This window comes from Fukomys damarensis, unplaced genomic scaffold, assembly GCF_012274545.1.
Source record: "Fukomys damarensis isolate Sample0158 unplaced genomic scaffold, DMR_v1.0_HiC HiC_scaffold_21, whole genome shotgun sequence".
Taxonomy (NCBI): domain Eukaryota; kingdom Metazoa; phylum Chordata; class Mammalia; order Rodentia; family Bathyergidae; genus Fukomys; species Fukomys damarensis.
Window position 1 is genome coordinate 2,198,232 of NW_022900933.1, and position 16,762 is coordinate 2,214,993.

Below are 16,762 nucleotides of genomic sequence, written 5' to 3' on the forward strand. Positions count from 1 at the left end.
GAGTTTTCAGTGAGTCTCATCTAGGAGTCTCCAGATAATTATATCAATACTGAAATAATATTAACTCTGAATGCAAACCAAGGACTCCTGCAATCCTGATAAACTAAATGGCTTCATTTGTACCTACTCCAGGTAGCAACAGGTGTGGGAGCTAAGTCGTGGACAACCTGTATCCCTGTCATGATTCTAGAAGTATCCCTGCAGACCTGATTGTCCTACAGAGAAAGTGTATATATTTGATAAGAATTAGCTTTTGTATAGTTTTATCTTTCCTGACAGTTTAATCAAGATTAGTCGAACAGGGTGCCAGGGATTTAGCTCAGAGTTTCCACCACCTGCCTCACAAGCACAAGGTCCTGAGTTTGATCCCCAGCAGCAAAAAAAAAAAAAAAAGATCAATCAAACAGGATTAGTGGTGACCAAATATTAATGCAATTATCTCAATAACATCATTGGGCATATATGATTCATAGTAATGTTGCGTCCTTGGCATTTTCTGGTTAAATACTGTGGCATCATAGTATTAACCAATGCAGTGGTTAAATGTGGCCAATTAGAACCCTTGTGTTCACTGCATGCATTAGACTAGGACACGCAATCATTTCCCTCTGGCCTTAGAAAATGTGGTATTGGGTATTTTATTGCCTTGGAAATAGAAAGTTAATAACAATGTTAACCAGTTTGGTGTGGGTACTTCATTCAGATCATTACTTGGGCAGGAGCCAGAAGAAAACAGAGATACAAGAAACAGATGCATGACAACACCCTGTCCCTCCTAATACATAGGTGTGTGATACAATTGTTCATCCATGTCACGTGAGGTAACAAGAACTTAAAATATTTGCCAGTTGTAAGCTCTGCTCCTTTTTGAAAACCTATTCAGTATGGAAGTAAATATCCGGCTATTTAGTACATTTCTGCATCCTACCTTATTGATTTTGTTGATCTTTATTATTGATTCTCTTAATAATTTTTCCAAGAATATTTGCTAATATATCTGTACATCACAATGCACAGTTTAAACCTAGTTAGGAAAGGGATTGAAGGATTCCTAAAGAACAGCAGGTGTGTCACACTTCTAGGATGAGCTTTATTTTCTTGTGGCTTCTGCTTGCCACCAAAACACTTCTCTACTACTCCAGAGCTCTCAAGATTCATGAGTCAGGCCCTCGCAGGAAGTCATGGTCATTCACAGGCACACCCCACAACAGGATGGAAAGGCAGCACCGTGCGGTTTGAAAAGCAAGGGGTTGTGGCCTGCTTTGACTCATGGCACTAACATTCACCAGCTCTGGGCCTCCAGAAATTACAGTCCCAGCTACTACTCTGTTCTGCCTGACCAGCAGCCATCACCAGGTACTTTGCTAAGCACTCCATACTTACCATCATGTCTAATCCACTAAAAACCAATCTCCAGGGTCAGCATTATTTCCCTAGTTTTTCACACAAGAAATCTGAGGTTCAGAGAAGGTAGCGACTTGTCCTAGGTCCCAAAGAGAGGAAGTTAACAGGTCTAAATTGAATACTACACTTGGTTATAACCACCACAGAGATGCTGCGATAAAACAGTAAGCACACACAATGTGGAACTATGCAGGAACAACAGAGCTATAGAAATGTACAAGCCTTAAATATTTCCAAAATCTTTTGGTTTCAAATGACAAAGCAAAGTATCCATCTGAAAGTGGAAATAGCAAAAATGACGCATTAGCTCCTGAAACTAACAAGCCCCAGGCTCGGACCACGTATTTCACCTCCCAGTCCTGGGCTCCACTCCCTCCTAATTCGGATTGATTCTCAGGCATTCTTCTTCCATGGTGGTAGGACTTTCCTCTCCTCCTGGCAGGAAAAAGAGAGCATTCACCTGCGCGCTCCAGCGAATGTTCACAATTGCTTCTGGTTGGGAAGCATGCCCAGGCCTGGACCGATCCATGGGCCAGAGGCTTAGTGATACCCTGATTGGCTTTAGGTCTCGGTCTTCTGCTGGAATCCGTGCTACCGACCAGCGCTAAGTCAGCTTCCCACATAAAAATCAGGCGTATAGACTGTGCAGTGGCGACATTAACTGTAACATTTAAGGGCTAGTATGCAAACAGATATTCTAGGTAAAATATTGTGATCTTTAACGGCGATATGCCAACTTGACCAGAGTAAGAGACGCCTAACTGATCGGGGACGCGTCCTCTCAGCGTGTTTGTGGCGTGTCTCCAGAGAGGACTGGCATGTGGGCCAGCAAACAGGGGGAGACCCACTTGGTGGGGGGCACCCACCAACAGGCTCATCGCCTAGACGAGGGAAAGTGGGGTGTCCGGTGAGCATTTGAGGAGCTCCACTCTGCTGCAGTGGGTGCTTCTTTCACATCGGACTCCAGCTTCTCAGCTTCCAATCAGATTCGCACTGGTGCCTCCACTGAGCGTCCTGGCCTTTGGTCTCAGACGGGTTCTGCATCCTTGATTCCTCCGGTTCTGTGGGTCCAGCTTCTTGGACTGAGCAGCCACTGGATCCTCTGACACCCCAGCATGCAGATGGACATCATGGACTCTCTACCTCCGATCCTAATAAAGCCCCTTGCACACCATTGCATAATTATTTCAGTTTTATCCATTTATAAAATCCTAACCAATACAAGAGCTTAACTGTATGTCCAGTGGTCAGTAATGCCGACTGCTGTAATTCCTCTGTGTGTGTGTGTGTGTGTGTGTGTGTGTGTGTGTGTGTACGCACACTAGAGAGTTACCCAGGGTCTTCCACACACACTCTCTCCTCCAGCCCCTATTCCCTGCTTATTCACTAAGGATTGTAGCCCTTCACCTTTGTGTTCAATGTACAGAGAAGGCTCTTTCCTCCAGATATCTGCATGGCACCTTCCCTCCTTTTTTCAGGTCTCTAAATAGACATCTTCACTGCCTATTCTTTTCCATCTCACATATTATATACTTATTTGGTCTTGTTGCTGTCTTTCTTTTTCTTGTGAGAAGCCAAGTCCTATGGGGGCAGGGACTTTGGCTATTTCATTATAACACACTCAACATCTAGGGACAGTGTTTGGAACATTGTTGAGTAAATAACTTTTCCTGTCTTCTTTCTTATCTATACTATTGATACCATTTATGTATCAAACCAAAGTAAATGCACAAAAATACATATTTAATATAAGTACTATGCATTATATATATCTATGTATGTATTTTTTAAAAGATAGTTCCAAAAGTTCTTTTCAATCTTCAGGCTTTGATTTCCATTTTTCCTTATCAAACATTTTTATTTTGCCAATTTCTTCTGTTTTACCAGAGACAGAACTCAAGCGGAGGCAAGATGAATTAGACTGAGGAAGTTTAACAACAAGCAGATGAAGAAGGTTTGCTGGGTGGTAAAAAGGTCAAGTTGTGGACATCTGAACCCAGGCCAGGGTTGATGTGGGGAAGGGTATGAGATGGAAATCTGGTGTGTAGTCCAGACCTGACTAATCAGTTCACAAGAAGAGGATGGACAGCGAGGACCTAAGATGGCTACCAAATCAGGAAAAGCTCAGGCCTTCAGTGAAAAGGTTGATAATCTCAGGGAGGCATAAAAGAACATCTTCAGGGACCTTGTCATAAAACTAGCAAGGTGCTAGGAAAAAATTTCAGCCACTAGGCCATGTGAAATGCCAAGGAAAAATTTTTTATTGTAAAGTTTAGATTCAAAGGAGAGATGTCAGTCGCTGAAACACACTTGGCTGGCCAAGGATTGCCTAGGGGGTGGTAAATGCCCAAGTACTTCTAGGGAAAACAGTGGGTAGCTTGAGTTTGTCCTTCCAGAAAAGATGTGGACTGCTAGAGTCTAAAGCATGCTGAAATTGGGTGAAAAAGTAGGCTCAAAAACTAAACAGTAAAAAGGAATCCAAAGAACAGTTGGCTTTATAATACTTGAACATGACAAGATGGAACTGTAAGTCTCAGAACCCCTGTCCACCAGTGTTTTCAGACTGGGTGGCTCCAACAAGCCTCTTCACATAAGGCAGGACAGAAGTAAAGCAGTGGCCATCTTTATTCTGTAGGCTCAGCAGGCCAAGGCAAGTACTTTTGTATCTCACAAAACTGCTTATCAGCTTGTTCACCTCGTTTCTGTGAGGCAATTACTATTTTGTCTTAAAAACATTTGAACCCATATATCATGAAAATCTAATATCATCTAATTAACATCTAATTTAAATATTAGTTCACAGACATAAGATTTATACACAAAAATACCAAATACAAAAGGAAACCCCTAACCAAAAAAAAAAAAAAATCTATGAAAAAACTGAAAATCTTCACTCTGAAATAAATTCTTACCAGTGGGCCTGGAGAGCTATGCTAATAGATTGCTTGACATTCATTCCCACAGACCTCCTTATGACCCAAGAGTAGATTTTTTTGAACACCTCAGTTTCAATAAATCTTTAAATTCTATTTTTAACAGAAATTTTATAAGTGCTATTCCTGAATAGTCCAATTAATTTGTTGGAAAATTGAAGCATATTACTGCAAAGAAAATAAAAGTGAAGCCTTTACAATTCAAGTTATTAGCTTGGGAAAGTGAAGTCCATCAGTAATGGAATAAAAATAACTATAAATATTTAGTAGCTTTATATCCTGCTGCAACTCTGCATCCATCTGTCATACTGATAGATCCATTAACCATGTAAGCCTGGATGGTGGGGTTTTCACAAAGCTCTGAATTATTTATTTCACAATAAAACTATGCCAACATCTCTGGAAGGCATATCTGTTGTTGGTAAAGTTCCACAAATGTACATTTATAGTGAAAGGAGAAAAAAAAACACAAACAGAAATGTCTGTATTTTTCTCCCATGCTCTGAATTGAAGGAAAATACTCAGTCTATCAAGAAAGTTCAGCCTTCCTACTAAATTCTCAACAATGCTTTTGCCCATAAATGAAGGCAGACACCGTTTTCAGATTTCTAATCTGAAGTCATGCTCAAAGCAGTCACGTGGATGCCTGCATTCTTTTAAAATAAGGACATTTACACAAAAGTGAGCACTGGCAATGAGTGTTAAAACAAAGTCAAATGCAATTTAAATTGTTATTACCTTCTGCACGTCCAACCAGAAAAGAGTTAATAAGGAAACGCTGAGGTGCACTTTGTCTTGTAGCTGAAAGACCACAGAAAGAAGGACAATTTTGTGTCTTTGGGAGATGGTTGTTATCTGAAGTTAAGAACAAATGACCCCAAAGACACAATGGTGATGTGACACTAATTTTTAGCTCACAATTTTATGTGTGTGGGTCCAAACTTTGAAGTGGTTCAGCTAGATGGCTTTGGCTTAAGTCTTCCTTGAGAGTTCAATTGGACACCCACTGGGACTACAAGTATATAAAGCCATAACAGGGCTTGAAGATCTGCATCCTGGGTACCAAAATGGACCTGGGCATCAGCAAGAGGCCTCAGTTTCCCTGCATGTGGGCCTCTCCAGAGAACTGCTTGAATGTTCTCATCACATCATGATAGTTGGCTTCCCCCAGAGCAAGTAATCTTTTAAACTAAGAGAGAAGCTGCAATTCCTTCTATGATCTCACCTCAGTGGCCGCGCACTATGATGGGCATTCATTCCATTGGTCTTACAAGGGAAGACCGAGTCTGTGTGGGAGGTGTGAGCACCAGGGGTCAGCATCTGTGGGGCACCATGGAGACTGGTGACCTCAGTCCTCCTGCTATTCTCCTTCAGTTAGAAGATTGCATTACGTCTGTGGCGGTGCTGCAACTGCTCTTCTGGCTGTGCTGAGTTAGACAGATAGAAAGTTACTCCAAAACCACTGCACCTCAGAGTGTCTTTAGTGCTGTGAACACCAGCAGCTGAAAGCAGGTGAGCTCTGATTCAGTAACAGCAGGTGGAAGAGTTTCCTACTCTGTTTAGAGTTAGTGGCCACAGAAAACAACAGTTGAAGCAAGGTGCTTACCAAAAGTGGACTCTTCAGAGAGAAAGAAGTCAGCATGAAAAAGACAATGAGGAGCAGAGCACAGAGGAAAGTACAAGAACAGATAGAAAAACCTGAAGAACAGGGGAAGAGGGAAAACAAGGTTAAAGGATGTGAAGCAAAGCTAGCAGATCTTACAAGACCGAGGCACTAACAATGAGTTGGTGAAGAGACTTCACACCCAGACCACCCTCTGCAGCCTGAGCCCAGATAACCAGAGAGAGGACACAAAGCAGGACTGGGTGCCACCAGGTGAATGGGTGGCCCCCGCTGAGGAGGGCTTGTGACCCAAATCAAGCCAGACCTTGACAAAACACACCTTCAAAACAACTGTTCTATGCAAAGTGATGAAAGTATTAAAAATTTAAACTGTACAGAAATAACAAAAACAGAAAGAAGTTCACCATCTCCTAGAGATAACCACATAGAATCTGTATATATACTTTCAAAAAGTGGATGTCTTCCTACTAAAAAGCTTCTGCACAGCAAGGGAAACTGCCAACAGTGTGAAGAGACAACCCACAATGTGGGAAAACCTTTGCCAGCTCTTCTTCAGACAAAGGTCTGCTATCTAGAATATATAAAGAACTTTAAAAAATCGACCTCCCAAATTTAAAGACCCAGTCCAAAAAATGGGCAGTTGAAATGAACAGACATTTGTCAGACAAAGAAGTAGAAATAGCAAATAAAGATGAAAAAATGTTCAACATCACTGGTCATTCAAAAGATGCAAATGAAAGCAACACTTCACCCCAAAAAGAATGGCTGCTATCATGAAATCAACCAATGACAAGTGCTGGTGGGGCTGTGGGGAAAGAGGAACCCTGCTCCACTGCTGGTGGGAGTGCAGACTGGTGCAACCTCCCTGGAAATCAGTATGGAGATACCTCAAAGAAGTAGGATTGGAGGTCCCATTTGAACCTTCAATCCCCCTGCTGGTTATCTTCCCCAAAGATTTAAAAGAATCATATCATAGTGATATATGTGCGCCCAAGTTCAAAGCAGCATAATTTATGATGGCTAAAACTTGGAAGCAATCCAATTGCCCATCAACAGAAGACTGGATAAAGAAAATGTGGATTTTTTAATAAAATGGAGAACTATTCAGCAATAAAGAAATGAAAAACTAGAGATATTTATAGATAAATGGATGCACATTGAGGCGATACTCTAAAATGAAATAAATAGGACACATATGTGTAAAAACCATATATTTTCTCTAGCATGAGAAACTGAAAGTGTAAATAGGACTAAAAGGTATAACAGATAATATGAAATAGAAGAAATGTTCAAAGGGGAAGGGGAAGTGGGAGGGGTAGGGAAAATAAAGATGGGAATGGAATTAGTATAGCATAAGAAAGAAAAAAATGGACACAAAGTCTTTGTAGATTGGGAGGAGTGGAGAGGTTGAAAGGAGGGCAGGAGAATGAGGACAAAATAAGAACCAAGATGGATTGTGTAAAGGTGCAAATTTCCAATGATGAATGTCATTACATTGTGTACCTTAAATGTACCAATAAAATTAATTTTAAAAAAGAAAATGTGGCAATATATACAATGGAGTATTATGCAGCCATGAAGAAAGATAAACTTCAGCCATTTGTAGGTAAATGGATGCAACTTAAGGACATAACATTAAGTGAAATAATTCATATGCACAAGCTTAAATTATATGTGTGTGTGTGTGTGTGTGTGTATACAGAAAGAGAGAGAGAGAGATGTAAGAGAGACAAATAGAAAGTAGGGAGTTCAAATTCTTCCCCAAATTGCCTATTCCATTGTTGCAAAAATATTTAAACATACATGCTAATTTGTTTCCTTTATACTAGTAGTTAATCTTAGTTCATTGAAAAAAAAACTTTTGTGTTGTTTTTTTCTTCTTTGTAAGAATCTTTTTGGTCTTATACTCTGAGTAACTACTTTGAAGATAATGATAAACAGTGTATAAACTAGTAGTATTCTCTTATTTCATTATGAAACTTTTGTAAAGCCTATAGCTCTTTAAAAAGTCAGGTAATTGGGCCCAGGATTTAGCTCAGTGGTTCTGCTGTCTGCCTTGCAAGCGCAAAGACCCGAGTTCAATCGCTGGTACCAAAAAAAAAAAAAAAGAGAAGTCAGATAATCAAGGCATTGTTCTTAGCCAGTTTATTATGCACGTGTTTCCAGATTAGAGATGTACACAATGAAATTCTCTCTGCTATAATATATTTTCAGTCCAAAAGATACAGGGCCTCCTTGACTTTCTCCTCACTTTTCAATTCCCACATTCTTCAGAAATTCCTTCTATCAAGAAAAAAGTATCTGATAAGCTGTGACCACCTTAGGGTGCATTGGCTTCATTTGTGACCTTCAATGGAGTACTTGTGCTTTAGAATTGCAGGCAAAGAAAACTAATTTCTGATGATATTGTTTCTTATGGATGTGAGATGTAGATGTAAGGAAATAGAAGAGGGGATGGAAGTTGCTAAAGATGACAGTTGCCTGGGAATGATCCAGTAAATGAGTGGAAGACGTTTCTGTCCTCTCTTGGTTGTCTGGTGACATAAGTTTGCATTTCCAATCAATCTACTAGCATCTCCATCAAATATTTATAAAGTTCCTGGTAGACCCAAATAGTTACTACCCACCAATCTTCCTCCTATCCCTGCCCTTTTCCCCACTTCATTCATCACATTTACAGGAATTCAAATTAAACAGGAGCACAGCTGTGCCTCTTCCTGAATCCATGTCAGAATCACACTCTAAGTGTGCTCAACTTCCCCCTGCAGACCACAATAAACCTCTCCCAGATGCCTTCATAACAGAAGTGAAAAGTGACACCACTTCACCAGGAGCTCAGGACTTGTGAATAGGTTACCTTGTCATGTAGGTGAATCTCCAGGATAATAAGAATGCTTTTCGTGATACTGTTTGCTTCTTGCAAATACTTTTTGTACTTCCATTTACCCGCTAATTTTGTTCACTAAATTTTAGGTAGGCATCAATGCATAGTCGATATCCATTTGTCTCTCCCTTAAGAAATTACCAACACTTCATATATCCTTCCCCTTGAATCCCACCCAGCTGCACCGTGTTGACAACCACCACCAAGCTCTAGCCTTTTCAGTGACAAGGTGGAGGAGACAAAGGCAGAGACAGAGACAGAAATAGAAAAGTGGGCTCTGAGATGATCTGCTTTGTACCTGAGGCCTGGCTGGCCCAAATGCTCAGGATTGGATTGACCAGGATTCTTGTAGAGAGCTTCAGCCCAGTTTAGAAAATTGGCATACTCAGTTGCAATACTAAATAATGTCCCATTATGAGGAGCCTCAAAAGGAAGGTATTCACTTCAGTTACCAGCACAAAACAAGTCCTCTTCTTAGCAAATAAAGATTGGGAGCAGCACTCAAAGAAGCATTATTTTATTACCACTGAATTCAAAGAACATAGGTTGAAATATCTCCGTCCCATTGGATGGTCCTTATTTTACATTAACACTAATAACCTCTGTTCTCTTTGAGAGTCACAGATTACTTGGTAAATAAAATGTCTGTAACTGTCATATACAACTTCCCTTGGAAATCATTAAGTCATTAATGTTTGCCTACCTGTTCATGCAACAGATATTTCTTAGAGCCCACGGGGACACCTTAGAACGGCCACCACGGGAGCTGTCCTGGGTGCTGAAAGAGATACAGTATAAGCATAAGAAAATCTTTTTTAGTTAATAAATTTTATTTTTAGAGCATTTTAGGTTCAAGGCAAAATTGACTAGAAAGTTTATAGAAACTTTATAGAGTACCTGTGTATCCTCTGTCCCCACACATGCAATTAACAAGAGTTCTTGTTGCTCCACAAATCACAAGCATTTGATACTATCAGTGCTTTGGATTTGTGAGCTATAATGTTGAATATCTTTTCATATGCTTCCTTGCTATCTGTATATCTTCTAAGGTTAGGTTTCTATTTAAGTCTTTTGTCCATTTCAATCATTTTTTAAATTTTCTTATCATTGAGTTTTAAGCATTTTGTATATTTTATGCCTCAGTCCTTCATAAGAAATATCCTTTTGCAAATATTTCTCCAAGTTTTTGTCTTAAGAAGACTAGAGTTCAATATCTCCTGTCTTGTACATATAAGGGTGGAGCTGGCTGGAGATGGATATTTGTATACCCTACATAGTTATGCTCTCATAAAGCCAGAGGGTTAGGCTGTGATAAAACGGTTTCTCCCGAAGGCAGGTCTTGTTAAGAACACAATGTTATGGCATATTTTTAAATGGCTACTTTTCCCTTCTTGCCAGAGGCCCAAGTGAGTTTTCTCTGATACTCACTGTGAAAACCTGGAAGCTCATACAAGTGAAAGGTCATTCATTAGAGGGGTCTTTCTGTGACTGGGTCTCCCTGGAGTTTTTAAGTCAGACTTGTCCACATTGAACTGCCAGCAATTCTAATTACAGTTCAGTTTTCTGACTCAACAGTGATTCCCAGAGCAGGCTTCTACTTTGGAAAATTGTGACTTGCTCTATCTGCCTGTCTCTTCAGTTTTGGGGGCCACAATTAACCCATGGCCTCACCTCTCTGTCCAATCTAAGAAGAGTGGATTTCCTAGTTGTTCAATTTTTTTACTTGTCAAGATGTCATAGCATCTGCTGAGATTCTTATATCCAGACCCAAATTGGAAGTTGACATAATTTTTAAAAAATTCTTGTCAAAGCCAATAAGGGAAGAAATAAGTTTATCTTTTGTCAAACTTGTAATTATCTAGTATAACATTGCACGATGAGGAAAGGATGATAGAGCTACAGGTGACAGATTGGGAACTGGATCCATAATTCGTTGTTGACCCTTCTGCAACAGCCTATAAATGAAACAAAATTAAGATAATACACATCAACCTGTATGAAATGATCAATATTCAACAATTTTTGTCCTATAGAAATGGTATTTTCAAAGCCTCAACCTAATAGTTCACTCCCAGGGGATCTTTTCATGTTGGCTGTTCTTGACCAGATTTATTTTGTTCACACCCTTTCTCCGACTGCCTATGCAGCCAGGCAAACTGATCCTTACTGGACTCTAGACCCTGGATTATACCAAGCTTGGCAGAGCATGCAGAAGTCTCCTTGTCCCCTGGAAATACAGAACTTCTAACCACCAACATCTAAAGTGACAGCAAAAATTGCTTGAATCTCTGCCTCAACTTATTTGAAACCTCTGAACAAGATCCATGTATGGAATCTACAGCAAGTCACATTGTTTTCTCACTCCATGTCAGCTCCAAAGCTTCCCTATGACATAGTTTGTTTATTGTTCATTTGCTTTTCATATTCATGCTTTTTAGCTTATGTGGGGTCCTAATGATTAAAAAGCTTCTCTGAATAAAGATACACTGTTAGTGGTGCATTTCGTACATTTACAAGGACAGATTGACTGTGTGCCCAAAAGATAACCCAATGTTTGTCCTGTCCTCACCTGAAGCAGAGATTGGTTAAGCCTTGCTGGGGTTCCACAGAAGCCCTTCAGCCTCCCCTTCTGTCCTGCTGAGCAGAGAAGATGCAACTCTAAAATGAGCCATGGACTTAGAGAATAACAAGAAGTACAGCCTAGCGACTGGACTTGAAAATGAAGAAAGTAGCCCCAAAGCCTCCAACTGCACTTAACGGAGCAGCAGGTATAACCTTCCCCAGAGACACTCCTCCAAGTGACAACTCACACAGAGCTATTCAGTGAAAGTCAAGGGCCCTGGAGAATGGCAGCTACTAACCCTGGACCATAATAAAGCCCACTTTAGGGGTAGTCCTGCTTCTCAAAGGATTAGGGCCACAGCCAGGGGCTTATCCTGGAGGAAACCAAGGTGTAGAAGCACTTGATCTCATAGTCTCACCTCCAGAACTTCTGACTGGTGACCTCTGGGAAATTTTTGCCCTCTTTTCTGAGTAACTATGTGTTTTTTAGGCCTGGGGATTTAGCTCAGTGGTTCTGCCATTTGTCTCACAAGAACCAGGTCCTGAGTCTGACTCCTGGTACAAAAAAAAAGAGAAAACTATGTGTTTTCTAAAGTTTTAATTGTGAGACAATTATATATTAGCATGAAATCATGAGAAATAAAAGAGAAACCTTTACTTGGTTTCCCCAAGGGTAGCAGCTTATAATATTGTAGGTGAAGGCCACACCCTGGGTCACACCCTGGATATTGACTTTGATAAGCTCAAGTACAGAATATGTCCATCATGAGCCCTTGGAGCCATGAATCTGTTTTCCATCTCTATAATTTTGTCATTTCAAAGAATGATATATAAGTTGAATCATACAGTATGCAAACTTTGGGGATTGGCTTTTCAGATTCATTTTAATTTTCAGCACATTCATACACATTGTTGCATGTATCAATAATTGGTTTCTTTTTATTGCAACGTACGCATCTACCAGAGTCTGTTTAATTATTCATCCAGTAAAAGCCTGGATTGTTTGTGGTTTGGGACTATTAAAAATAAATGTGCTACAAACACTTGTCTATAGGTTTTGGGGTGAAGATAAGTCTTAATTTCTCCCAGATAAATGCCCTGGAGTACAATTGCTAGGTTGAACGGTTACTGGGTGACTGGTTGTTGAAGTAACTGCCAAACTATTTTCCAGGATGGTTGGAACATTTTACATTCCTACTAGCAATTTATGAATGATCCACCTTCCGGCAGGCTCATCATTATTTGGTGTTGCTGATATTTCTTATTTAATGATTCTGGCAGGGGTACAATGACATCTCATGGAGAATTTAATTTTCATTTTCTTAACTAATGTTGAACATCTTTTCTTTTCATGTGCTCATTTGCCATCTGTATATTCTCTTGGGTGAAATGCCTCATTGTGCTGTTTGCTCATTGTCTAACTGAATTGCTTGGTGTGTTTTTCTGTTGTACTTTGAGAGGGGTTTTTCATGTATTCTAGATAACATTCCTTTAGCTGATATGTGTCTTGCAAATATCTTTTCCAAGTCTGTAGCCTGTCTTTTTTAACAGAAACTTTTCAACAGAACAATTTTTAATTGATAGCTTCATTTATTAATTTTTCCTGTTGTGATCCATAGTTTTGGTGTCAAGTTTAAGAACTTTTTGTCTCATCTGAGATCCCAAATATTTCCTCTTATTCTTTTTCTGAACACTTTTTCAGCTTTAGGTTTTACATTGAAATCTGTGGTCCAAGACAGAAACGCTTTAGAAAATAAGTATTCAGCAGTATAATGCCCCAGTCACATCGGCAACAGCCCAGAGGGGAGCACGGACTTTGAGCCTCACCAGATGTAATGAGGAACTCTAATCCCCCTCCCAGAGCAGTGTCAAACGTGGCCAGGTTGAGAGCCTGGACGTTAAGCCTTGCCTATGACTGAGGTGCTTCCTGTCTCTTCCACCTCTCAGCCCCACTGTGTCAGTGGAGGCCTTCAGGGCATCCTGTATTTCAGACCTCACCGAGCAGTAGGGTTCAGCTCTCTTCTTCCCCTCCTGGGTGGTCTCAGAGAAGGTCTAGTGAGGAATCAGGACAGTCACCATCACTAGTGTGATAAAGTTACCTGCACCAAAATGTCAGTGGAGACTACGTTGAGGAGCTGGAACTTCTAGCCCACACAGCAACAAGAAGCCCCTTTCCTGAGATGCTAGCTGAGTCTGAGTAGAAAACACTGCCTTTTCCATCATCCTGACAGCAGTGAGACAGTGCTCTCCCTTCCCCTGTCAGCACAGTGTCAGATAAAGCCAGTTAAAGGAAGAGATTTAAGTAAGATTGAGAGCCCCGAAATATAATTGAAAACTGTCCAAGTTTCATTAGAAAAATCAGTTGTCATACCAAGAACAGGAAAGATTTCAACCTGAATAAAAAAGACAATCAACAATGAAAAAAAACACAATCTAAATGTATTACTACTAACATGATAAAATTATTTGGCAAAAGTTTTGAAGCAACTATGATAAAAAGGCTTCAATAAGCAATTATGCTTGCAACAAGTGAAAAAATGGAAAATTCATCAAAAAATAGTAGAAACAAAGGGAAATTTTAAACTGAAAAACATAGTAACTGAAGTAAAAAGCTCACTGGATGCATCCAGCAGCAAAATGTAGGAGACACAGGGGCAAAAAATAGTGATCTGGATGACAGGACAATAGAAATTGCCAAATGTGGACATGAGAGAGGTAATAGATTTTTTTAAAGGAACAGATTCAAACTTTCATTTAAAAAAAGGTACTGAAGTGTGAATGAGTTTGAGGTGTAAAAATTGTGAACCACTGCAAGGCTGGTGGGTCTGGAATGAAAGAGATACAATTTGAAGCCTGGAAGGTGAGTTTTGGTTTCCCCATCGATTACATTCTCAGTGGCTGGTGAAATAAATTTCTCTATCACTTCAGCCTCTTTTTGTCTCATGAATAGGGTGAAAGAGTTAACAAAAGGCAAGTAAGCAAAGCAAAAGAGAATGGAAATTTACTTTTTGTCTCAAATATGGCACCTGAGTTTGGCAGAATCTAATTCACCAGAAAAGAATCCTTGGCATTCAGGATATAATGGCTCTAGGATCACTAACCACTGAGGAACTTTTCTCACATTTGTATCCAATGCTTTACAAATCCATTGGAGGCCACCACTTCTTTAGGAAACACAGACTTGATGGACATCTCTCAGCAAACTTCCTTAAGTAATTCTATTGCTATAATATCCATAGTTGCTTGTAAAGTTAAAACATGAATTATTGAATAGAGGAAAAGACACTATCGAATCTACTTTCTCCAGAAGAAAGCCACACATCACAAAATGTCAGAACAGCAAGAAATAAAAGCACATCAAATAAATTAAAAGTTCATTCTGACAGCACAGCACTGGAGATGAGCAAATCCCCACTGCATTCCTCCAAACCTGAGCCCACACAGGAAGCTTCAGAATGAACAATGGCAGCACCAGTAAAAGTATATATGATTGTTTTTTTCCTTAACAAAAACAAGAGTATTTTGAAAGAACTTTCAGCAGTCTGCCTTTATTAAACTTTTAAGAGAGGTTATGTTTTAATAAAGGGATATGGAAAGATTCAGTATATTATTCTGCTCTTAAAAAACAAACAAAATTTCCTCACTAAAACAGCAATGTTAGCAAAACACCCTGTGCAGAACATTTTCTTCTCGACTCTAATTATACATCTGGAATTCAGGCAAAATGGAAACAATAACAACAACAAAAAGAAACTCTGGAGGAGCCAAGAAAATGCGTCACCTTCCTTGACCCCTTGCTCTTCTGTGATGGTTGAGTTTCATACAGATTTACATGAACAGACCCAGACTGAGGCAATTTTGTTCTTGGGAATCCCTGTTATCAAACTTTCTGTTCCCCTCTGCCACCATCAACATATTACACAGTCCACCATTAGCCTCATATCTGCCCCTTCCCAGCTTCCCACGGTGGCCAAATCCAACTTGTGGAAATTCCTGGCATAGCCCAGATTTCATTTGTGTCACTCCTCTGCCCTGGGCAAAGTTTCCTATGGTCTCCTGCTCCAAGGTGCTGTGGCGCTTTGGCCAGCTCACTGGGGGAGGGATGGAAGGGCAGATAAATGTGTTCTATTAAGCTGGAACAAGTTTAATGTGTTGCCTGTCTGTGTGCATGTATTTATTAATAGACTGCAGGTGCTTTATCTGCAAGAGATAAACTCCTGAGGATGGAATTCCAGATTTCAGAGACAACACAAGTAGAAATACTTGGATGTAGACTTCATTTCACACTTAAAATTCATCCACATGACCCATTCAAACCACAAGACTAGCTAGCATTCCATTCATACCATAATATGAAGAAAGGAAGAAAATTTGACTCCGAATGTTAGTATCTCAGGAAAACAGTAAAGTAATAAGTACAGAATTTTTTTAATTTTTTAGAAACTTTTAGAAAAATTTTTGTGCGATTTTTTTCACTTTGTAAGAAAATAAATCATCAAAATCAGAGATAGCAATGCAACTAAAAGGAACTCTTAAGAATCAACTGTTTTCACTTTCTTCATTTCACAAAGGAAAAATGTGACTCCCAGGGGCTCACATCATGAACCCTTGTCATAACCAGATTCAGAATTTGGATCTCCCTGACTCCCACCCACTTACCAGACACAGATGAGCGACTCCCCTTCCTCCCCTTGGCGTGTTGTCTCCTGTCACCCTGCCCTGGACTGCTGGAGCTCTGTGGTGCCTCTGGTCAGCGGTCACCAACTTTCTCTCAGCTGCCTCTCTATCAAAGAAACCTCCCAAGTTCCCGCTTTGCCTTTACATTAGATAAAGCTCACAGCACGATCCAGCCGAAGACCAGAAACACTCCAAAAAAACAGCTCAAGCTTGGCTGCATTAATTTTCCCAAGTCAGTCTGTGTCCCTTTTGCAAAATTCTTTATGCAAGAGATACAGGAATAACAAAGCCCTCAGATCTATTTACTCGCCCTTGGCCATCTCACGCTCATTCTCTGACGCATCGCGTGGCCTTGCTGACTCACTGGGACTTGTACACCTCTTATGAGCAAAGAGTTCTCATAACTTCTCCTTCCAGTTTCCCATGTAACTTAAAGATAAAAATAGTAATGTCACAGTGATAGGGGCCAGTGGCATTTGTTAGTTTGGGGTTTGTCGTTTTAATCAAAACTTTCCTATCTGTAGTTCTTTTATCTCTGACGAATTCCTCCACTTCTTTACCCCCTCGAAAAACATTGCAATTTCCAGAGAAACTGACATGGACTCCAGCTTCAAGTGACCCCGTAGATAATAACCAAATGTTCTAACTATGCATTAACAAGCAGCTTTTTTTTTTTTT

The 16,762-nt window shown here is 40.0% G+C and overlaps 1 long non-coding RNA gene across 1 annotated transcript; it reads right to left on the reverse strand.

Moving 5' to 3' along the window:
- Window positions 1-5,577: 5,577 nt before the first annotated feature.
- On the reverse strand, window positions 5,578-16,341 carry LOC104874404. Its single transcript, XR_783718.1, has 3 exons — window positions 16,067-16,341; window positions 9,549-9,623; window positions 5,578-5,764 (listed from the first exon to the last, which is right to left on the reverse strand). It is a non-coding gene; the product is annotated as an uncharacterized LOC104874404 (long non-coding RNA).
- Window positions 16,342-16,762: the final 421 nt, after the last annotated feature.